We start from the raw sequence: 25,521 nt of genomic DNA on the forward strand, positions 1-25,521 counted from the left end.
GGGCCATGCTCAGTAAATCTTTAATGCATCTTTGGATTAAAGATTAAAGATGCAACAGTGGAGTTGGGTAATTGGTAGAATAATGGCTTAAAGGAGGGAGACCAGTACCTGCTTAACTGGAATCTTCACAAAGGCTGCTTGCTAGCTGTGCCAGGCAGTGCATCAAATACTTCACTTCAGCTCACTTAACTTTTCCATGACTATCATTTTAAAAATCAGAAAACCAAGGTGCCAAGAAAGCAAGTAACACACCAAAGGCCATGAAAACTAATTAGTGGCAGAACCAAGATTCAAGTCTAGCTCTGTCTTTTCAGATCTACTAATATTCCTCACCAAGGACAAGGACCGTGAAGTCCCAGTCCAGTGGCCTGGGGAACAGGGTCATATAAGGGGATGATGTCAGTGTAGGGGGGTCTAGGGGGATGGAAGGCTAAGCCAAGGACAACTTCTGCACAGAGGAACTGGATTGAGGAGGCAGCCCTCCGTTAGGACTGGCATAAGTGCTTTTGTCTACCTTCTCAGCCCCATCTCCACTCCTGAAAGGGTTTTGAAATGAGGTGGGGCACCAGGACGGGTGACTGATGTGGGGGGTGTCTTGTTTCCTTTTCATAATCTCCATTTCCTCTTTTCACCTTTGATTCCTACATCAATTTTCCAAGAAGCCTGCTCCCCCTTTCTAAAGTTTGATAAATGTTCATGTTTTCAACTGGCTTAATCTGTTCCATCAAATAGACATAGGAATTTAGGGAGAAGTTCATTCAGTTCAATAGATAACATGCAGATACTTACCAATGCCTCCATCAGAACAGCACTCTTCAATTTTTCTTCTCCTAAACACTTGCCTATACATTTCCTGTATTCAGATTTTTCATATATACCACAAGCTGATGGCTCATTTTGGTACTCTGTGCAATTTATTAATATTTGAAGCACATAAATGAGTTTTTATTCAAGTGTGATCACAGTATCTGGGACTTACAGGGAAGTTCCAAGTCAGAGATCTTTATATTGAGTGGCTCCACGATAGGTATGATACATTTTTTAAGCAGAAAAGACTAACCTCCAAAATTTATATATACACTTCCAGCCACTTACCATACATGTCAGAAATGTCCTTTCAGAGAATTTCTCTACTTTGTCTTTAGAAACCCGTTTCTAAAGGAGGAAGAAGCAATCTAAGGTAAAGCGTAGTCTTTTTCTTCCAGCAGAGCAATGTGTGGGCCAAGGTCAAAAGTGCTGAGTCAAGTTACCATCCCACTTCAAAGAAGCTGATGGCGTGGGGGATTCACAGAGGCAATTTATGGAAAGTTTGAACCTTTCATTAATTTCAGCCAGTACAAGCATTATTCCTCTTTTTTAAAAAATAAATGATTCAAAATAGAATTGCACATGGTATAATAATTTAATAAAGCAAAACACAGGATCAAAATGTTGATCATAAATTTGTCTCTGGAAAGCCTAAAGAATGTATTTTCCATGGACACAGTCACACTGCAATTCCCTCCTTTGCTGTTACTGAGTTTAAAACCAAACAGCTAACATAAGATCAGTCGGCAAGACAGTAGCTAAAGAATTATCCCTTCTCCTGCAGAAATCCCACGCACTAATTCAGTGTGTGGCCGGACTAAGACAGCAATGGAAATGCAGGAGGCTTAGCATATGTGCAGTCCTGCTCTCCATGCCCCAGCTGCTGTGGTTTAGTTGCTCAGCCACGTCCTACTCTTTGTGACCCCACAGACTGTAGTCTGCCAGGCTCCTCTGTCCATGGGATTTCCCAGGCAAGAGTGCTGGAGAGGGGTTGTCATTTCCTACTCCAGGGGATCTTCCTGACCCAGAGATCGAACCCACATCTCCTGCATTGATAGGCAAGTTCTCTACCGCTGAGCCACCAGGGAAGTCCCAGACTCCCAGTACACGGTCAGTACTTTTGTTTTATGACTGGAAATGTCCTGTTAAGAGCTATATCATGCCTTGTAAAGTGTATCCATAAGAATGCACCCTGCCTCATACCATTACCATGTATTTACACTCGTACTATTTTTGGCTGGTGCTACAGTATTAGGGCGTGGTGGTGGTGTGTGTGCTCAAATGTGTCTGACTCTTTGCAGCCCCATGGCCTGAAGCCTGCCAGGCTTCTCTGTCCATGGAATTTTCCGGGCAAGAATACTGGAGTGGGTTGCCATTTCCTACTCCAGGGGATCTTCCCAACCCAGGGATCGAACCCACGTCTCCCATGTCTCCTTCATTGGCAGGCAGATTCTTTACCAACAATACTAGGAAGGAGTCTCAAATACTGGCAAGCACCAAGATCATCTGGGGAGCTTATTAAACATGCCACTTCCCTAGTCTGACCCCCAGGCATTCTGACCCCTAAGTGAAACGCTGGAATCCACGTGTGTGTAAGTGCTCCAATGGTCCTGATACCTTCAGGGTCCTGATTCCACACTCTGCACAGCCCTGCGCTGGTTTCCTCTCTGTGTCATCAGTACCAGGTCTCTCATATCAGCAAGAGCCTGGCACATAGTCAGAGTGAAACACATATATGGTGAATGATAGACTTTGGAATTGGGACACCTAGATTTGAGGGCTTGTTCTTCTTTAACCAATCAGTTAAACTCTGAGCTCCAAATGTTCTTATCTATAAAAAGGGAATAGTATCTGTCTACACAGAGGTCTGGGCTGTCAGTGACAAATATGCACAGTAACAAAAACAATCCTCACTGTCTTGAACAGAAAAGAAATCATTGAAAGGACCTTGAAAGGTCCTGGAATCCAAAAAAAAAGGCTGTAGAAGCAGGGGAAAGCTATGAGGAGCTGGGCACGAGGAGCCATGATAAGGTCCTGCCACAGGAACAGTCCAAGTAAGTCACAGACTTTGAATTTCTCAGGACTCCAAGTTAGGGGTGGGAATAGTATGATCGCCCTCCTGGGTCTTATGCCCTGAGTACCAGACCCTTTTTAGATTCTAGAGTGGAAATGAGACCTTACAGCCCCCTAAGACTCACACAATAGAGGCTTTCTTCAAAACAAGAAATTTTGGAGGCTGAGCAGCTAATTGTACATTACAGTATTATCAGCTCTACTTTAAAGATGAAGAAATCCAGTCATTATTCAGTCGCTCAGTCAAATCTGACTCTTTGCGAGCCCATGGACTGCAGCACACCAGGCTTCCCTGCCCTTCACTATCTTCTGGAGTTCGCTCAAACTCAAGTCTGTTAGGTCGGTAATGCTATCCAACGATCTTGTTCTCTGTCACCCCCTTCTCCTCCTGCCTTCAATCTTTCCCAGCATCAGGGAGTTTTCCAATGAGTCGGTTCTTCACATCAGGTGGCCAAAGGATTGGAGCTTCAGCTTCAGCATCAGTTCTTCAAATGAATATTCAGGACCGATTTCCTTTACGATTGACAGGTATGATCTCCTTGCAGTCCAAGAGATTCCTAAGTCTTCTCCAGCACCACAGTTCAATTCTTCAGTGTGCAGCCTTCATTATGGTCTAACTCTCATATCCATACATGACTACTGGAAAAACCGTAGCCTTGACTAGACAGACCTTTGTCAGCAAAGTAATGTCTCTGCTTTTTCAAGGAGCAAGCATCTTTTAATTTCATGGCTGCAGTCGCCATCTGCAGTGATTTTGGAGCCCCAGAAAATAAAGTTTTTCACTGTTTCCATTGTTTCCCTATCTATTTGCCATGAAGTGATGAGACCAGATGCCATGATCTTAGTTTTTTGAATGTTGAGTTTTAAGCCAACTTTTTCACTCTCCTCTTTCACCTTCATCAAGAGGCTCTTTAGTTTCTCTTCATTTTCTTCCATAAAGGTGGTGTCATCTGCATATCTGAGGTTGTTGATGTTTCTCCTGACAATCTTGATTTCAGTTTGTGCTTCATCCAGCCCGGCATTTTGCATGATGTACTCTGCAAAGAAGTTAAATAATCAGGGTGACAATATACAGCCTTCACATACTCCTTTCCCACTTTGGAGGTGTGTGCGCTTAGCCGCTCAGTCATGTCCAACTCTTTGTGACAACAGGGACTGTAGCCCACCAGGCTCCTCGGTCCATGGGGATTCTCTAGGCAAGAATACTGGAGTGGGTTGCTCTGTCCTCCTCCAGGGATCTTCCCAACCCAGGGATTGAACACAGGTCTCTTGCATTGGAGGCGGATTCTTTATCGTCTGAGCCACCAGTGAAGCCCTAGGAACCATTTCATTCCTCCATGTTCAGTTCTAACTTTTGCTTCTTGACCTGCATACACATTTCTCAGATGGCAGGTAAGGTAGTCTGGTATTCCCATCTCTCAGAATTTTCCACAGTTTGTTGTGATCAACACAGTCAAAGGCTTTAGTGTAGTCAAGGAAGCACAGGTGCATATTTTTCTGGAATTCTCTTGCTTTTTCTATGCTCCAGTGAAAGTTGGCAATTTGATTTCTGGTTCCTCTGCCTTTTCTAATTCCAGCTTGTACATCTGGAAATTCTCGGTTCACATACTGCTGAAACCTAACTTTGAGGATTTTGTGCATGACGCTACTAGCACATAAATGAGTGCAACTGTGCAGTAATTTGAACATTCTTTGACATTGCCCTTCTTTGGGACTGGAATGAAAACTGACCTTTTCCAGTCCTGTGGCCACTGCTGAAGTTTCCAAATTTGCTGACATACTGAGTGAAGTACTTTCACAGTATCATCTTTTAGCATTTTAAATAGCTCAGCCGGAATTCCCTCACCTCCACTAGCTTTGTTTGTAGTGATGCTTCCTAAGGTCCACTTGACTTCACACTCCAGGATGTTTGGCTCTAGGTGAGTGATCACACCATTGTGGTTATCTGGGTCATGAAGATCTTTTTTGTACAGTTCTTCTGTGCATTGTTGCCACCTCTTCTTAATATCTTCTGCTTCTGTGAGGTCCACATTGTTTCTGTCCTTTCTTGTACCCATCTTTGCATGGAATGTTCCCTTGGTGTCTCTGATTTTCTTGAAGAGATCTTTAGTCTTTTCCATTCTATTGTTTTCCTCTATTTCTTTGCATTGTTCACTTAGGAAGTCTTTCTCATCTCTCCTTGCTGTTCTTTGGAACTCTGCATTCAGGTGGGTATATCTTTCCTTTCTTTTTTGCCTTTTGCTTCTCTTCTTTTCTCAGCAAATCCAGAGAGGTTCAGAAATTACAAACATGTGGGCAGAGTTCAGGTTTTCACCTAGATCTTTCTCTCCTATCTCTGGGCTCTATTCTTTCATCATTCTCTTGGATTTTTGTGATCTCAGGCAACTCTTTGCCTTCATCCATTCTTCCCAATTAACAAAGCAAGAAATTCTTCACTAGAGGAGATTGGGAGGAACTGAAAGTTTGCTCCACTTCCCTGGTGGTGGCTGTTATGAATCACTTGGTGACAAAACAAAACTGTTTCAAACCTCAAACACTGTTAGCACCAGCCAGGCCTGAAACAACAGAGAGAGAATCATCTTCAATTTACAGTTAAGAGGGGGCACCAACCACTGCCTCACATCATCTCCTGGATATGCCCTCTGTGGGGCATCACACCAAAATTGGGGATTCATCTAATGCTGTCACAATGAATGGGTGGATAGTCCCTTGAGATCTAACTTTCCAAAGCAAGGCTGACAAACTTATGCAGCTTTGAGGAAGCTGACCTCAGGAATTAAAGTTAATGGAAATGTCCAAGTGGAGCAATGAAAAGACAGTAAAACATGCAACATTTAAAACCATTTTATATTTTATGAAGCACTTTCACATAAATTAATTTTTTATTTTTTAATAAGATATCTTTAAAATATTTTGTTTGGCTAGGCCAGGTCTTAGCTGTGGCACATATGATGCAGTTCTCCAGTCAGGGGTCAAACTCAGGCTCCCTGCATTGGAAACGTGGCATCTCAACCACTGGACTGCAAGGGAAGTCCCATATTAATTTCTCATACCATCCCTGTTCTTGTTGTTATTGTTGAGTCACTAAGTCCTGTCTGACTCTTTGTGACCCCATGGACTACAGCACACCAGGCTTCCCTGTCTTTCACTATCTCCCAGAGTTTGCTCAAACTCATGTCCATTGAGTCAGTGATGCCATCCAACCGTCTCATCCTCTGTCACCCCCTTCTCCTCCTGCCCTCAATCTTTCCCAGCATCAGGGTCTTTTCCAGTGAGTTGACTCTTCGCATCAGATGGCCAAAGTATTGGAGTTTCAGTATCAGTCCCTCTAATAGATATTCAGGGTTGATTTCCTTTAGTATCAACAGGTTTGATCTCCTTGCAGTCCAAGGGACTCCCAAGAGTCTTCTCCAACACCACAGTTCAAAAGCATCAATTTTTGGCAGTCAGCCTTCTTTATGGTCCAACTTTCACATCTGTACATGACTACTGGAAAAACCGCAGCTTTCACTATACGGACCTTTGTTGGCAAAGTAATATCTCTGCTTTTTAATAGGCTGTCTAGGTTTGTCATAGCTTTCCTTCCAAGGGCCAATAATATTTTAATTTCATGGCTGCAGTCACCACCTACAGTGATTTTGAAGCCCAAGAAAATAAAATCTGCCACTATTTCCATTTTCCCCCCACCTAATTGCCATGAAGTGATGGGACTGAATGCCATGATCTTAGTTTTATGAATACTGAGTTTTAAGCAAGCTTTTTCATTCTCCTCTTTCACCTTCTTCAAGAGGCTCTTAAGTTCCTCTGTGAAGATAGCTATTATTCCATTTATAGTAGATGAGAAAATTTGGAGATCAGAGCTTAAGTAGTCAGTTCAAAAACCATGAGCTCTCACATCTGAATCTCCTGGTTCCAGTGAAAACCTTGCCGTGTTTGTAGATGAAGGGTGTCCTTGGATAAAGGAACACATGTCATCCTGGTTATTACAAGCTAGGCAAAAAGCTCTGTCTGCAACCAGCAGGGAGTAGGGAGGACCAGTGCTGCCCCCAGGTGCAGATAGACAGGTGCTTGGAAGTAAGAGGACAGGGATCTTTCTAACAGTTACTGGGGACTGGACTGAACTCAGAGATAGGTGCTTCCCTAGTGGCTCAGATGGTAAAGAATCTGCCTGCAATGCAGGAGACCCCAGGTGTGATCCTTAGGTTGGGAAGAACCCATGGAGAAAGGAGTGGCTAACCTACTCCAGTATTCTTGCCTGGAAAATGCCATGGACAGAGGAGATTGCCTCAGTCCATGGAGTCACAAAGACCAGGGATTGGGCTGGGAAGGGAATCAAAAAGGAGTGGCCCTCTCCAGAGCACCAGCAAAAGGTCAGCCTCATCATTGTGTGACATGGGATTCATACTGAAGACCACATCATAGCAGGCAATGCTGCCTTTGCTTAAGACTAACATCAGCCTCCTGGCAAACCCACTGTAGCACAAATGCTTGAGGGCTCATCCTAATGGTTAGGGTGCTGGATTTTGAGTTGGAGAAGTTCGGTTTGAGTATCTCAGGAAACTCCAGAGTGAGTCATGAAGAGGAGCAGAGCAGTGAGCTCTTCAACAACTGGCTTCATGTTCACAGAGGCCATGCTTCTCCATCTGCCCTGGAACCTGGGTCATCAGAGCTCCAGGCAAAGGCCCTGGGAAGCACCATGTCTCTGGAGAACAAGATCATGCGGTTTGACTTGTCTCTGCCACAGAGACAGCAATAAAAAATGTTGAGACAGAGGGCTGATCAGAGACTCCACTGACACTTGAATCAAATGATCCAGTTTGTCAGCTTTGTCACAGCACTACAGGCAGTGGCATAGCTTCAGAACTTCCCTCTGGCCATCCACCTTCAGAAAGCAGCACAGCCTGCCCAGGCCCTGCTAAGATGAATGTCAAAGCACATAATAGGGACTTCCTTGGTGGCCCAGTAGCTAAGACTCCACATTCCCAGTGCAGGGAGCCTGGGTTCAATCCCTAGTCAGGGAACTAAATCCCACATGCCACGACTAAAAACGATCCTGAGTGCCACAGCTGAGAATCAGGACAGCCAAATAAATAAATCAACATCTTTTTTTTTTTTTTTTTAAGGTACAGAATAAACACTTCATTTCCAAAGCTAGAAACAGTCCTTGGTTTTGTGGACAGGCAGCTGGGCAGATGCTCCAATGGGGCTTGTCAGTCCCCACTCCACCTCTGCCACCTCCCTTGGGTAGCTTGAAATTGACCATGGCGGGAGTATCTACATCATGGAAACTGGCAAACATCACAAATCAGAACTTCTAATTTTCCAGAATGTTTGTTTTATAACATTGACCAACACATTCCTTTTATTTTTTGGTGCCCATAAAACAAAGCCTTCTCTTTTTTTTTGCATATCACTCAGGCGGGTAGAAGGTCCTCAGATGTAACTCCAATTTCTGCTCACTTAATCTACTGTGGGCAGCAGCTGCTTTTGAGTTCTCTGCTAAAAGTGCTTATCCTTTGTAATTAAGAAAACATGTTGGAATTAGAACATTTCAACCCCCCTGAGACATCCTGAGTGAGAGTAATCCAAGTTTATGCTCTTAGAATCTTCATCAGGATGCACTGAGCTTAGTGCATGCAACAGAGGGGCTAAATTTGGGGCTGATTTTCACAAGGTATGGACCACATGTCTTTCGTGCACATTGCATCGGGCCCAACATAGACACTTGAATCAATGACGATGACTGAGTTCACCCTAAATAGAAAAGAACCAAGAGGTGATAGTGATTAAGCTCTTGTTCATGACCCATAGACAAGTTTAGTATCAAGGTGTGAAAGCAGCGCCTCTGACCATAAACACAATGGTGCACGTGTCAGTACTCCTTTATCTCTGCCACGTGTCTACAGGGCTGCTGCCCCACAGAGTGCCCCACTGACTTCAGGAAGACATGCAAAAACTGTTGCGATATTTGTTCTGGACTTTGTATCAAGATGCATCACTGCTGTCCTGCCAGGACCTTCTATGAGGATACTGGTCTGTCATCCTGAGCCTTCAGAGTCTTGGAGTGTTACAACTGTCTGCAGGGCATTTAGAGGGACTGGCCGTCTCCCCAGTTCTTTGTTCCACTTCTTAAGACAGTGTCCCCTGGGCTCCAAACAAGCACGCTTGTATCCAAAGTCATTATCACACAGTCTCTTCAACTTTGGTGGTTCGGATGGTAAAGAATCTGCCTGCAGTGCAGAGACTGGGTTCAATCCCTGGGTTGAGAAGATCCCCTGGAGCAGGAAATGGCAACCCACTCCAGTATTCTTGCCTGGATTCCATGGACAGAGGAGCCTGGTGGGCTACAGTCCATGGGGTTGCAGAGTCAGACACGACTGAGCGACTAACAGTACTCCTCAACTTGGCATTCCAGCCCTCTTAGTCATCCCAGTCTTTTCAGCCTGGTAGGGATGAGGAATCGACCACCCCATGCTGCCCCTTTATTGACTTTCTCACACTCATATTTTAGAAGTTCTGATTTGTAATGTTTGCACATTTTTTAGTGAACAAAGCAAGCTTTTGCATATCACTGACACAGACAGAAGGTACCATAACAGGAAATACTGGGCATTTTCTCTGGTGTCCCGGACGAGGGCTAAGATCTAAAGTTGGCAACCAAAAAAACATGGGTCCATCAGGATATGTTTTTAAGAAACCAAAGATGCAGCTAAAAATGGCTCTAACAGTAAAGAAATATTTTTGTCTGAAATAGTAAGAATGTCTTCATTCTTTTGAGAAGGAACTCCTCCATGTGTTGTCTTTGTTAAATCTGGATATGACACCTGGAATAGTCTACTCATGAAAAGATCTAGCCTGAGGACAATGTTCTAAGGCAAGAAGAAGCCACCACTTACACTATCTTGATTTTAAGAGTTAAAATGTCTTTCTCAGGCCCCAGATTTAGAAAAGTAGAATCATCATGACTGGTTTAAGATAAGGAGGCTTTTCCCCTAAGAGCCAGTATAGCTCATCTGGTGCGCATGGCTGTGTGGAAGAGGTTGAATGCTCTAATTCAATAGGGTTCTGTTAAAAAATGGAAATACAAGAGTGAATGTTGGGTGGACAGTCTGCAGGATCCACTGTGTAGCTCCATTCTATGTCCAGAGTACCACCAGCAGCATGGCCAACAACCTGCTCAAAGTACTACCAGGAGGAACCCAATCAAAGAACACCCTCTCCTCCCCTTACCTCCAGTGAATGTAAGGAGAAGACCAAGAGAGAGAAGAGAACTTCAGAAGGTTGCCAGGTATATTAAAAACGCTCTTCCCTCTCCTCTTTTGAACACTGGCAAGCCACTAAATAGACAGGGTGCTTGAGGCTGCTGCAGCTTAGAGAAAGGGGAAACACGATGCTGAAAGAGGAGGTACCAGCAAGGCAGCCTGCTTGTCCACTGGTTGCCATGGCAACAACTTTTACCCATCTGCGGGTTGAGCGGACTCTGCAGGAGACAGCCAGGCTCAGTTGTCTCACCAGTGTGTCACCTCCGAAAGGGCTGGCGAGGGATAAGGTGACTCCAGCAACAAGTGGCTATGGAGTATGACCCTGTGGCAGAGGCTGAAGAGTTGTGGAAGGAGTTAATTCAGAGTCAGCTCTGCTACGTCTGTGCATTAAGGAGGTTCCTCGGGGTCTCCCTGAGAGAGCCAGCCCTGCCACACAGCAGGCATCCACAATGAGAGAAGCATCCATAACAGAGACGCAGTGATGAATAACAGGCTGGGTGGGGATTGCCACCCTGCCATGGAAGATAATGGTTCCAGCCTCCATCTGCCTTTCCTGACAAGTCACACAAGCCTGGAAGAGGAACGGGGGAGGTAAAGGATGTCCAGATTGTACCTCGCTTACCCAGACCAAGCCCCTCTAGTCAAAGTTTTCACTGTCTGGGAGAGAGGAGAAGCACTTTGAATTGTGCAAATACTGACTTGTTTCAGTACATAGAGCAAAGATTATTTGAATAACAAAAAAATGGCAAAAAGAAGTTATGGAGTCTGAGGAAGATGCCTTACACAGCAAGAAAGAGAGTAGAGTTGGAAGCTGGTGACAGTGGTGGGGGAGGGGGTGGTTCTTTATACACCAGCAAGTTGACTGACACTCCACCATGAACGCAGAGGGAGGCAGGGTGCTGCCTGACTCTAAACTTCAAAAATATCCACATTCCACATCCTCACACCATACACAAAAATAACGCAGAATGGCTTAAAGATTTACATATGAGATAAGACACGATAAAACTCCTGGAAAAGAACACAGGCAAAAGGTTCGTTGACATAAATCCTAACGATGTTTTCTTAAGTTGGTCTCCCAAGGCAATCAGTTCAGTTCAGTTCAGTCACTCAGTCATGTCCGACTCTTTGCGACCCCATGAATTGCAGCACGCCAGGCCTCCCTGTCCATCACCATCTCCCAGAGTTCACTCAAACTCACGTCCATTGAGTCCGTGATGCCATCCAGCCATCTCATCCTTGATCGTCCCCTTCCCCTTCTGCCCCCAATCCCTCCCAGCATCAGAGTTTTTTCCAATGAGTCAACTCTTATCAGAAGGTGGCCAAAGTACTGAAGTTTCAGCTTTAGCATCATTCCTTCCAAAGAAATCCCAGGGTTGATCTTCTTCAGAATGGACTGGTTGGATCTCCTTGCAGTCCAAGGGACTCTCAAGAGTCTTCTCCAACACCACACTTCAAAAGCATCAATTCTTCAGTGCTCAGCCTTCTTCACAGTCCAACTCTCACATCCATACATGACCACAGGAAAAACCATAGCCTTGTCTAGACGGACCTTAGTCGGCAAAGTAATGTCTCTGCTTTTGAATATGCTATCTAGGTTGCTCATAACTTTTCTTCCAAGGAGTAAGCGTCTTTTAATTTCATGGCTGCAGTCACCATCTGCAGTGATTTTGGAGCCCCAAATAATAAAGTCTGACACTGTTTCCACTGTTTCCCCATCTATTTCCCATGAAGTGATGGGACCGGATGCCATGATCTTCGTTTTCTGAATGTTGAGCTTTAGGCCAAATTTTTTGCTCTCCTCTTTCACTTTCATCAAGAGGCTTTTTAGCTCCTCTTCACTTTCTGCCATAAGGGTGGTGTCATCTGCATATCTGAGGTGACTGATATTTCTCCCGGCAGTCTTGCTTCCAGCTTGTGTTTCTTCCAGTCCAGCGTTTCTCATGATGTACTCTGCATAGAAGTTAAATAAGCAGGGTGACAATATACAGCCTTGACATACTCCTTTTCCTATTTGGAGCCAGTCTGTTGTTCCATGTCCAGTTCTAACTGTTGCTTCCTGACCTGCATACAGATTTCTCAAGAGGCAGGTCAGGTGGTCTGGTATTCCCATCTCTTTTGGAATTATCCACAGTTTATTGTGATCCACATAGTCCAAGGCTTTGGCATAGTCAATAAAGCAGAAATAGATGTTTTTCTGGAACTCTCTTGCTTTTTCCATGATCCAGCGGATGTTGGCCATTTGATCTCTGGTTCCTCTGCCTTTTCTAAAACCAGCTTGAACGTCAGGGAGTTCACGGTTCACGTATTGCTGAAGCCTGGCTTGGAGAATTTTGAGCATTACTTTACTACCATGTGAGATGAGTGCAATTGTGTGGTAGTTTGAACATTTTTTGGCATTTCCTTTCTTTGGAATTGGAATGAAAACGGACCTTTTCCAGTCCTGTGGCCACTGCTGAGTTTTCCAAATTTGCTGGCATAGTGAGTGCAGCACTTTCACAGCATCATCTTTCAGGATTTGAAACAGCTCAATTGGAATTCCATCACCTCCACTAGCTTTGTTCGTAGTGATGCTTTCTAAGGCCCACATTCCAAGATGTCTGGTTCTAGATTAGTGATCACATCATCATGACTATCTGGGTCATGAAGATCTTTTTTGTACAGTTCTTCCATGTATTTTTGCCACCTCTTCTTAATATCTTCTGCTTCTGTTAGGTCCATACCATTTCTGTCCTTTATCGAGCCCATCTTTGCATGAAATGTCCCCTTGGTATCTCTAATTTTTTTGAAGAGATCTCTAGTCTTTCCCAATCTGTTGTTTTCTTCTATTTCTTTGCATTGATCGCTGAAGAAGGCTTTCTTATCTCTTCTTGCTATTCTTTGGAACTCTGCATTTAGATGCCTTTATCTTTCCTTTTCTCCTTTGCTTTTCACCTCTCTTCTCTTCACAGCTATTTGTAAGGCCTCCCCAGACAGCCATTTTGCTTTTTTGCATTTCTTTTCCATGGGGATGGTCTTGGTCCCTGTCTCCTGTACAATGTCACGAACCTCATTCCATAGTTCATCAGGCACTCTATCTATCAGATCTAGGCCCTTAAATCTATTTTTCACTTCCATGGTATAATCATAAGGCATTTGATTTAGGTCATACCTGAATGGTCTAGTGGTTTTCCCTACTTTCTTCAATTTGAGTCTGAATTTGGTAATAAGGAGTTTATGATCTGAGCCACAGTCAGCTCCCAGTCTTGTTTTTGTTGACTGTATAGAGCTTCTCCATCTTTGGCTGCATAGAATATAATCAATCTGATTTCAGTGTTGACCATCTGGTGATGTCCATGTGTAGAGTCTTCTCTTGTGTTGTTGGAAGAGGGTGTTTGCTATGACCAGTGCATTTTCTTGGCAAAACTCTATTAGTCTTTGCCCTGCTTCATTCTGCATTCCAAGGCCAAATTTGCCTGTTACTCCAGGTGTTTCTTGACTTCCTACTTTTGCATTCCAGTCCCCTATAATGAAAAGGACATCTTTTTGGGGGTGTTAGTTCTAAAAGGTCTTGTAGGTCTTCATGAAATTGTTCAATCTCAGCTTTTTCAGCGTTACTGGTTGGGGCATAGACTTGGATAACTGTGATATTGAATGGTTTGCCTTGGAGATGAACACAGATCATTCTGTCATTTTTGAGATTGCATCCACGTACTGCATTTCGGACTCTTTTGTTGGCCATAATGGCTACTCCATTTCTTCTGAGGGATTCCTGCCTGCAGTAGTAGATATAATGGTCATCTGAGTTAAATTCACCCATTCCAGTCCATTTTACTTCGCTGATTCCTAGAATGTCGACGTTCACCCTTGCCATCCCTTGTTTGACCACTTCCAATTTGCCTTGATTCATGGACCTGACATTCCAGGTTCCTATGCAATATTGCTCTTTACAGCATCGGATCTTGCTTCTATCACCAGTCACATCCACAACTGGGTATTGTTTTTGCTTTGGCTCCACCCCTTTGTTCTTTCTGTAGTTATTTCTCCTCTGATCTCCAGTAGCATATGGGGCACCTACCCACCTGGGGAGTTCCTCGTTCAGTATCCTATCATATTGCCTTTTCATACTGTTCATGGGGTTCTCAAGGCAAGAATACTGAAGTGGCTTGCCATTCCCTTCTCCAGTGTGCCGCGGCCAGCACAAGCAAGAGTTGCACCTGCACAGGGAGAGAACGGAGCGTCCCCGCTAAGAAAAATAAGAGAGAGACAAAAGATGGGGTTGAGAGGATCAGACCACAATTGGCTGATGCCTTTCTTTATTAGGCTATAGTATTTATAGGATAATGTACGTGACTTAAGACATGTACAAGATTATTTTTTAACCTCAGGATACAATCACTAGACCCTTACCATTGTGTACAGAGTATACTAAGTAATCTATCTTCTATGACATGTTGCAAGACACCCTGACCTTAAGGGCTGTAAAAACTCTTCAAGGGTGGTGGGACAGGGAGCTTAGGAACAATGCCTAAGGCTCTGCATACCTGCCGAGCAGCTCCCAAGACTTAACCCTTCACGGGCGGTCCCCCGCAGCTCCCCTCTCTTTATTTTTTTTTTTAAAAGCTCCATAAGGTGTCGGTGTTGCAACATGTTTTTATGTATCAGAATTTTCATGTGTAAGAATTCTTTAACAATACTACGAATAAAACAAGGAGCCAAACAAATCACGATAAGCACAACAATCAAAACCGCGCCCACAGCAATTATGCTTCGCCACAGTGAATGCAAGCTAGGGAAGTTAGGAAATAAATTTTGTAAAAAATTGTCAACAGTATCAGCTATGTTTAGAGTAGCTTTAGGAGAATTTTTAATATTAAGAATTTCATTATGTAATTGTAATAGGTCTAGAGAAACATTAGTATTAAACCAAATTCCTTGTAGATGTTTCTTTACCTTATCCCACGGAAAGTCAGATGCATTATAAGCCTTTTTTGTAACACAAATCCATTTATAATTAGCATGACATTGAATTTTCATGCGAAAGCTAATGCTCTGAACTTGTTCTCCTAGAACTCTAACCACATCATATAAAGCTGATAATCTATCTTCTATTTTTTTATCTATATCTTCTTGTGTTCTCATTACTTTAGTAACGTTATATGACAAGGAATCTACAGTATGAGCAGCTTGAATGGATTGTGCTAGAGATACAGAAGCAGTAACAGCAGTTGTTATAAGGGTGATTAAAGATACTATACCCAGAACAATCAGGCTCACACTTTTTTTTAGTGCAGTTAAGAGCCGTGTTAATGCGTTGTAGCAATTTTAAAGCAGTCTCGTCATACCAAGCTTTAGTTATTTTAACTGGTAACATTACAAAAGCAGGTTGTTTTATTTTTATAACTTGTTTTCTTTTTGCAACACCTCTTATGTAATTGGTAAGTATGCAATTAGAACAATTTAAATGATAAATATTCAATGACAATGTTATTTCCACATGGCCTTGTATCAACATAAATGGGTAAGGGACACAAGCTCGGGGATATAAAAACCCCGTAACTCCTACATTACCATATTTACTCCCACTGATATTGGGTTGCAAATATAGACTATTACCATGACCAAAAGCAGCCAAAAGTTTCCACAGTTCTGTTTGAAATATCTGAGCAGTGTTTACAGAGAGAATGGGTGGATGCTGTCCTCGATATTCAGGAAAATTAGGCTTTCCTCCAGGTGCCCAATCCCATAGAAAAGTGGTATTGGCATTGTTGATGTTGTACACCGACGCAACCCGGGCTCGACATAAAGTCCAAGGAGTGTCTATTTCTATGCGGATGCTTAGATGTTTGCCACAAAACGGAATGTCGAGAGGTCCAGTTCCGTCACGGTGCGATCTTTTTCTGGTTTTTTCATCAATGCCAGAAATAGTCACTCGAGGATAGGATATATCAGCTGACACCTGTATACAGTGAGGATGTTGTAATTGATAAGAAAAGCACATAGGATATTGCGTAGTAAGACCATAAAAGGAGATATTGGCTTGTTGCTGAAAAAGTACCTCTTTAATGCTTTTTTCTTGTAATGCCGCTGCCATAGCAATGCCTTGCATATAGGAGGGTCCAATGTCAGCACAAATACGAATATAATCAGACAGATCTCCCTTCTTTCTATAAGGTCGTAAAGCAGCTTGACAGGCAGAGTTAGCGTTTTTTAAAAGCCAATTGTTTTGCTAATACTATCTCAGCCTTTTTATCTGACATTATCTTACCTATAGTATCTAAGAGTCGTGCCACGAAGTCCTGATAAGGCTCATCAGGTCCCTGTCGGACCTTTGAAAGATCTTTTGTCTTAGTACTGGAGCTAGGGAGTTTTTTTTATGCCTGTCGGGCTGCATTTGATATTTGTGCATATGCACCAGGTAAGAAATCAAGTTGAGTATTAGTAGCCTGGAAAGCGCCTTCACCAATCAACATTTCATAGGAGGTTTGTATACCTTGCTGCCGATTAACATCGGCTATACAAGCACACTGTTTAACATATTCAGATTTCCATAATAAATAATCTCCCCCCGAAAGACAAGCTCTAGCTATTTGTTTTCAATCATTTGGGGGTAGATTCTGAGTACCCAAATTTTTTATCATAGCAACAGTGAATGGAGCGGTAGGACTGTATTGTGAGCAAGCAATTTTTAACTCTTTCAATTGCTTGAAAGGCAGCGCTTCATAGAAACGCTGGTTATTATGTTCAAAGACAGGAAAACCAAGAGAAAAATCGGAGACAACCTCACCAAGTCGTTGTGCTTGTCTCAATGCCTTTTGTAGCGGAGACACATTTTCAGATGGCGGAGGAGGAGGCCCCGGAGGGGGATCGAGACCAGCAACTACGGAAGGAGCATAGGCAGGGGGGAGAGGCGGAGCAGAAGGAGATTTTGAGTTGTTACTAGGAAGCTTGATTCCTGAGTTCTGTAAAGCAACAGTGAGATTTTTTAAACATTCAACCAAATCATCTTTAGATGTTGATGCCCCCTTTTTCTTGTGCCAAAAAACCCCAATCTTCTTGATGGTATTTAGCAGCCTCTTCATCTAATTCTGCCTCATCTGTGGAGGAAAGTGAATCATCATTATCCGGCAGACGCGATAAGTTACAAAACGGAGGGTCACCTTTAATTCCCTCGGGAACAGCATACTTGGGCTCCGAATAAGGAACATGAAGAGGATTTTCTTCCTGTTTTAATAAATTTCCTAAACGTTTTAATTCATCATTATCAAAGTCCAGGCAATCACGAATTAGTGTCCAAAAGGATAAAGTTTCTACAGGAACCTTTTCAGGGCCATGTAAAGTATAATGAGTCCAAATTTGTTCCCCTACCTTCTTCCACGTCTCTAAACTTACTGTGCCTTCTCTGGGGAACCAAGGGCAAACTTCCTCAATAAATGAAAGAAAATTGATTAATTTAGGTTTGGAAATAGTAATTCCCCGGTGTTTTAACATTACAGATAACATATGTGCAAACAATTGACGACTATGCGTCTGTCCCATATTTATACTCTCAACTATATACCTTACTACTCCTCCTTAATTTAAATCACTTGTATACTTATATACTCACTCTTTTCAGCTTAATAAGAGTAGTGGCGAGGAAAACTGTCGAACTGCCCCACGTTGGGCGCCACCTGCCGTGGCCAGCACAAGCAAGAGTTGCACCTGCACAGGGAGAGAACGGAGCGTCCCCGCTAAGAAAAATAAGAGAGAGACAAAAGATGGGGTTGAGAGGATCAGACCACAATTGGCTGATGCCTTTCTTTATTAGGCTATAGTATTTATAGGATAATGTACGTGACTTAAGACATGTACAAGATTATTTTTTAACCTCAGGATACAATCACTAGACCCTTACCATTGTGTACAGAGTATACTAAGTAATCTATCTTCTATGACATGTTGCAAGACACCCTGACCTTAAGGGCTGTAAAAACTCTTCAAGGGTGGTGGGACAGGGAGCTTAGGAACAATGCCTAAGGCTCTGCATACCTGCCGAGCAGCTCCCAAGACTTAACCCTTCACGGGCGGTCCCCCGCACCTGTGGACCATGTTCTGTCAGACCTCTCCTCCATGACCCGCCCGTCTTGGGTTGCCCCGCAGGCATGGCTTGGTTTCATTGAGTTAGACAAGGCTGTGGTCCTAGTGTGATTAGATTGACTAGTTTTCTGTGAGTATGGTTTCAGTGTGTCTGCCCTCTGATGCCCTCTTGCAACACCTACCATCTAACTTGTGTTTCTCTTACCTTGGACATGGGGGTATCTCTTCTCGGCTGCTCCAGCAAAGCACAGCCGCTGCTCCTTACCTTGGATGAGGGGTATTTCCTTACCGCCACCGTTCCTGACCTTCAACGTGGGATAGCTCCTCTAGGCCCTCCTGCGCCTGCGCTGCCACCGCTCCTCGGGTGGCTCCTCCCAGCTGCCGCCCCTGGCCTCAGGCTTGGGGTGGCTCCTCAGGGTCACCACCCCTGGCCTCGGGCGCGAGGTGGCTTCTCCTGGCCGCCCCTGACGTTGGACGCAGGGTGTCTCCTCTCAGCCGCCCCTGACCTCGGACGCGGGGTGTCTCCTCCCGGCCGCCGCCCATGACCTCGGATGCAGGGTAGCTCCTCCCGGCCGCCATATATATATCTCCATATTCCTGTTAGGACTTCCCTGGTGGCTCAGACGGTAAAGCATCTGCCTACAATGTGAGAGACCCAGTTTCGATCCCCGGGTCAGGAAGATCCTCTGGAGAGGGAAATGGTAACCCACTCCAGTACTCTTGCCTGGAAAATCCCATGGGTGGAGGAACATGATAAGCTACAGTCCATGGGGTTGCAAACTTTCACTTTCATAATCCTGTTATCTATGTCTGGACATAGTGGAGGAAAGAGAGTGTGTAATGAATTGAGAGAACAGTATTGAGATATATACATTACCATGTTTGAAATAGATAGTTAATTGGAAGTTGCTCTATAACACAGGTAGCTCAGCCTGGTGCTCTGTGACACCCTAGAGGGTGGGATGTGGTGGGAGGGAGGTTCAAGAGGGAGGTGACATGTGTATACCTATGGTTGATTGATGTTGATGTATGGCAGAAACCAACACAACATTGTAAAGCAATCACCTTCCAGTTAAAGATAAATTAACAATGAAACAAAAAGTCTACAAATAATAAATTCTAGAGAGAGTATGGAGAAAAGGGTATGCTCCTACACTGTTGATGGGAATGTAAGTTGGTATACAGTAACTCCTGAAAACAGGATGGAGGTTCCTCAAAAAACTAAAAATAGAGTTGCCATTTTATCCAGCAATCCCACTCCTAGGCATTCAAACTAGAATGCCTTTTCTAGTTTGAAAAGATACATGTACCCCAAAGTTCATAGCAGCACTATTTATAATAGCCAAGATATGGTAACAACCTAAATATCTACTGACAGATGTTAGGTAAAGAAGATATGGTGTATGTAAATGATGGAATATTACTCAGCCATAAAAAGAATGAAATAGTGCTATTTGCAGTAATATGGATGGACCTAGAGATTAATACTTAAGTGAAGTAAGTCATAAAGAGAAAGACAAATATTATATAGCATTACTTATATGTGGAATCTAAAATATGACACGAATAAACTTGTTTACAAAATAGAGACAGACTTATAGCAAACAAACTTACGGTTACAAAAGGGAAGGGGGAAAAAAAAGGGAAGGGGGGAGGGATAAATTGGGAATTTGGGACTAGCAGACACAAACCACTATATATAAAACAGAGAAAACAAGGTCCTACTGTATAGCACAAGGAGCTGTATTAAATATCTTGTAATGTACCATAATTGAAAAGAATATGTATGTATAACTGAATCACTTTGCTATACACTGGAAACTAACACAACATTGTAAATCATTTCCAGCCCTGGTGCAACACACAGTTATTGAGAATTAATATAACTGAAGCCATAGGAATAGGGCTAGAGGAAAAAACTTTAAATATCCAGGTACAGCCAATGATGAAGGAAGTATTCATTTGGAATATGCCGGAAGCCAGCGTGAGGAATTCCACCCGTGACAAGGTCATGCGGCAGAGATCTGATGGGCAGGGTCGAGTCAGATCTCAGGTTTTCCCCCTGGCATTTCCTGAGCATGTACCCCAAAAAATAAGAATCTGCCTGCTTTTCCACTCTTCTGACATTCTCTGGAAAAAGTCAATTCAGGGCTTTAGTCTTCTGCATTTGAAACACTGTTTCAATCCCAAAACCCCTCTGACGGCTTTCTAGCCTGCCTGCAGGACTCGCACAGCTGCGCATGTGATTGTTTGAGGCCTCCTGACCGCAGGAGGCACAGGAAGCTTAAAACATCCTAGGATTGTAGGGGCTTCCGAAGAGTCAAAATCATTAGAATAGGACGGATTAAAAGTTTCATTTGTTGAGCCAATACTTGCTGCCAAATTTTCATATCCTTTATTTTTAGATATAGTTGGTATAAAGAAAAACAAGTAGTAGACCTGGTATTAGCAACATTAGATCATTGAGTTAAGTACTTTCTTTGTTATAACCCACTGCACCTTTGTTCTATAGAGATGTAACGAGTGCTTTAAGGAGATGCAGATTAAAGAAAAACACTTCAGGGGAAATGAGATTAACATTCATTAAGAAAGAGAGACAAAAAAGTGTTAGCAAGCCTCCTGGCCAGAAGATAATGTAAATCACCTGAGACCTTTTGTATACAAAAAAGATATACAAAATGGGTCAGGACGACTCTGTATCTTCCATTATGTAAAATTTAGGGTATATAAACACCTTTTAAATAATAAAGTTGAAGGGGGTTTTTTGCACAAGCCTGGCCTCCCCCTTGTCGATTCTTTCTCTTGCTCCCTCCCTCTCCTTTTCAGGCTGATCTCTTGGAACGTGGAGGCTCACTGTGTCTACTTACTTGTCCCGGCTTCTAAGATCCATAAGAGAGAGAGCCCAAGGCAGGGCACTCTCCGATATTTAAACGGGCGCCGGTGGCCTAACGTAGACGGTGCAAGCTCCCTGTCTGGAACTTTATTGGTTTTCCACGTAACCCAAGTTAATCAGCCTCTTCTCTCCACTTAATTTTCCTGCTACATTATTTCTTCCTAATCTAATCTTATATTAATAAATAAATAAGTTTTCCTCACCGACTCCATCCACCCTTCGAATTCCCTGGATCCACCGGGGCTGGACCCCGGCAGGAATACAGAATTAAAATCTTTAAAAAGGTGTTAACCTGTGAACTTCAGACTCCTAGTGGGGGTGAGGGGGTGGTGGTGGTGGTGAGGGATTACAAAGGGTCCTCAAATCTATCTTTTGAAAGGTGGGGTGGAGAGCGAGGGAGTGAGGCAAGAGATGGAATTGCAAAGAATGGCAGGATACACAGAAGAGCTGATGCATTTAAGGACAGTGAGAAGCTTCTAGAATACCAATGACATAATCAATTTTGTGTCCTGAAAAGATGATCCTGGCTGCAGTGTAGGAAATGGATCAGAAGGGAGATGGAAAGAGAGCAGTTAATGGGCCACTACAGGAGTTCTAACAATGGTGGTTTGGAGTAAGGGGTGGCGATAAAAGTGAGGAAAGTAGGCAAAGCCAGATACAAGTGGCTGCTCTTGGAGATAAAAATGGAGATTAAAGGTTCATATAGTCAAAGCTATGGCTTTTCCAGTAGTCATGTACAGATGAGAGAGTTGGACCAAAAAAAAAGCTGAGTGCCGAAAAATTGATGCTTTTGAACTGTGATGCTAGAGAAGATTCTTGAGAGTCTCTTGGACTGCAAGAAGATCAAACCAGTCAATCCTAAAGGAAATCAATTCTGAATATTCATTGGAAGGATTGATGCTGAAGCTGAAGCTCCAATACTCTGGCCACCTGATTGGAAGAGCCAACTCACTGGGAAAGACTCTGATGCTAGGAATGATTGAAGGCAGGAGGAGAACTGAGCCTCAGAAGATGATATGGTTGGATGGTATCACTGACTCAATGGACATGAGTTTGAGCAAATTCTGGGAGACAGTGAAAGACAGGAAAGTCTGGCATGTTGTAGTCCATGTGGTCACAAACAGTCGAGCAGGACTTAGCAACCGAACAACAACAACAAGGGAGAGGAAGGAATTAAAGATGACTTATTGGTTCCTGATCAACTAGGTGAATGAGTTCATTTACTCAGACTTGGAATACTGGAGGTAAAGCAGATTTTAAACTAAGTTCAGTTTGGGATATGATTGGTTAGAGGAATCTCAGAGGCCTCTATTAGCCATGACCACCAGACTATTGAATAGATACTGATGTGAGTGGACTTCCATCTAAATTGGAAGTAGGGAAGAGACAAGTTTGCCTTGGGGGAAACTGCACAGTAAGAAGAGAATGTTAAAGTCTGGTTAGAGAAAGAGGAGACACTGACAAAGGAAGACAAGGACAAGAGGATTATCTAGGGACACCTGGGGCTGTAGAGCATTAGACATTACAGAGTGATACACCGAAACCTTCTAAGTTAAATAAAGGTGCTCTTGCTGGAAACCGTTGACTTTTATTCTTAGCATCCAGAACCCCATCCATACATGGCGATAACATAAATGTATTGACAGCTAAGATAAAGGGCTTCCCTGGCGGCTCAGTGGTAAAGAATCTGCCTGCTAATGCAGGAGACACAGGTTCAATCCGTGAGTTGGGAAGATCCCCTGGAGAAAGAAATGGCAACCCATTCCAGCATTCTTGCCTGGGAAATCCCATGGACAGAGGAGCCTGGTGGGCTACAGTCCATGGGGGTTGCAAAAGAGTTGTACATGATTTAGTGACTCAACAATAACAAGCTAAGATAAAAAGGCAGATGATGAGTTAATATGTTCATTATAGAATCTAAACAGCAGAAAGAGAATGACCTTTTTGCTACAGCTCACTGGGCTGAGCTGGAAAACTTGACCATCACTTTGACATTGGTAGGGGATAGCCTCACTGTTCTCAGAAAACTTTCTAATCTCAGAAGCTTCACACTCAGCTGCTGCTGGGCCTAACGTGACTGCAGAGCAGAGAACTGATGCACAATCTGATTTTGCAATCTCAGGGCCAAGAAGTTGGACAGGGCCCAGAATTTGTTGGATTACTTCAGAGTTTTAGGGGTTTTTCTCCCCTCTTTGAGGAACATTTCAGCCTAATGAAGAAAGTCTCAAAACCCACGATATTTAATTTCTTTAAAAAGCAATCAACCAAAATCAGATAAAGCTTTGAACACAGAAATAATAGGCAACATAGCCCTCGTCAGTACTGCAGGATCTTTACCAGTGGGCCTGCCTTTCCCTTTCAGCAGGCTGGTTTGGTAAGTAACATCGCCACCTAGCAGTCTTCTGGAAAAATCACCACCCGAGTATAGAGGAAAGAAGATTTAGACAGTTTAGATTTGTCTGGGATTCACTATATGTGAGATGAATTTGAGCAAAACTTGAAATATGAATGTAATTACCTTTGAAAATAGCTTTTCCTCAAATATGGGTATTGAAATGATTGTCTGATAAACAACCTTATAACAGGCTGTAATAAGCAATTCCGTCAAGACGAAAATGATGGCAAAAGGCAAAACAGTCAATTGATAAAACCTCAGTACATTTGTAGCTAATCCAAGCCTCCACTGGTGGCTTCTTAGGGAAAAGAGATCAGTAATTTTGTTCAAAGTGTATAGTGGGGAACAGTTTTTTGGCCAGAGAGCCTTTATATAAGAAATCACATGTGTTTAATGGAAACCTAAGTGACATTTTAATTCATGTCAGGAGCTTGACTCACAAACTAAGCCAAAGTTGCTTCTAAAAAAAGACGAATAAGCACTTGAAAATCTGCTGGACCAGATTGTACCTATAGTCAACACTAATGTTATTATACACTTAAAAATTAAGAGGATAGATTTCACGTTGTGTTCCTATCACAATAAAACAAATTCAAAATAATAAACTTTTGTGTTTTCACAAAGGTAAAAAATCGAACATTTATTGAGTGCTTACTGTTTGCCTAAACACTGAGCGAAGCACTTTTCCATCACTGGTAGGCTTCCTGTGTTGCTGTTGTTTAGTTGCTAAGTTGTGTCCGACTCCGACCCCATGTACTGCAGCCCACCAGGCTCCTCTGTCCATGGGATTTCCCAGGCAAGAATACTGGAGTGGGTTGCCATTTCCTTCTCTGGGGAATCTTCCTGGTCTAGGGATTGAACCCAAGTCTCCTGCAGCTGAGCCACCAGGGAAGCACCAGGGAAGCCCCTATAGGTCTGTCCAAGAAGGTGTCTCTGTTACTAGTGCCAGTGGCACAGAGGAACGGAACCATGGGGACAGTGTAAGGCAGGTAAGTCTTAGAGTGAGGATGCAAACCCAGACAAGTCTGATTTCAGAACCTGAGCTCTTACCTGCTAGGCTATAATACTTTCCTGCTATGCTAAAAGGCTGAAGTAAATGTCAGATGTGCAGCAAGTTAAAACACTAGTTAACAGAATAGAGAAAGTTTCTCTTTTCTAGTCGAGTTGCTTTTGAAATCGCATGAAAGAAAATGCTCTCAATTTGGTCACAATGACATGTGTCTCCTATGATATTACAAACTGCTTAAAAATTACCAGGATTTTATCCCTTGAATCATTTAAAACTCTGCCCTGGATCCTCTGTTCAATGCCTTTAACTAGCTAGACTGGTAGGTACTTTGACCAATCATGCTGTCTCTTTAGTGACATTTTGCTGTTTTTTAAAGATTTTTTTTTTGGATGTGGACCATTTTTAAAATCTTTATTGAATTTGTTACAATATTGTTTCTGTTCTGTGTTTTAGTTTTTTGGCCGTGAGACATGTAGCTCCCCAACCAGGTATCAAACCCACACCCCCTGTGCCGGAAGGTGAAGTCTTAACCACTGGACCACCAGGGAAGTTCCTCATTTTGCTTTTTGATATCTTGAGAGAGAATTCCCTTCCTGTACCTGTCACGGCTGTGCCTTTAGCCATGTGAGTCTGTCTGTCCTATCCACTTTCACGAAGGGATCTGAGTATCATACCCTGAGGGGATGACTTGTGCAAATATTTCTCTGCAGGTAATTTGTATATTGCATATGGCTCATGCAATACAGATCAGTGCTTCTCAGACTTAAAGGTTGCATTTAAATCACCTAGGAATCTCGTTAAAATGTAGGATCTGAGATTCTGCCTTTGTAACAAGCTCTTAGACAAAGCGAATGATGCTAGTCCGTAGACCACAATTTCAGTACCAAGGTGCTCAAGTATTCTTGCTGGGAAATCCTTGGACAGAGGAGCCTGGCAGGCTACAGTCCATGGGGTTGCAAAGAGTCAGACATGACTAACTGAAAAAACAACAATAACTCAAAACTACCCAGTTTTCCTTGGGTCT

At 43.1% G+C, this 25,521-nt stretch overlaps 1 pseudogene; it reads right to left on the reverse strand.

Annotated features, from left to right (window-relative positions):
• Nucleotides 1-8,528: 8,528 nt before the first annotated feature.
• Nucleotides 8,529-17,660, reverse strand: LOC138081864 (endogenous retrovirus group K member 7 Gag polyprotein-like; annotated as a pseudogene).
• Between the last annotated feature and the right edge of the window lie 7,861 nt (nt 17,661-25,521).

The sequence above is a fragment of the Capricornis sumatraensis genome, chromosome 7, assembly GCF_032405125.1.
Source record: "Capricornis sumatraensis isolate serow.1 chromosome 7, serow.2, whole genome shotgun sequence".
NCBI classification, from domain to species: domain Eukaryota; kingdom Metazoa; phylum Chordata; class Mammalia; order Artiodactyla; family Bovidae; genus Capricornis; species Capricornis sumatraensis.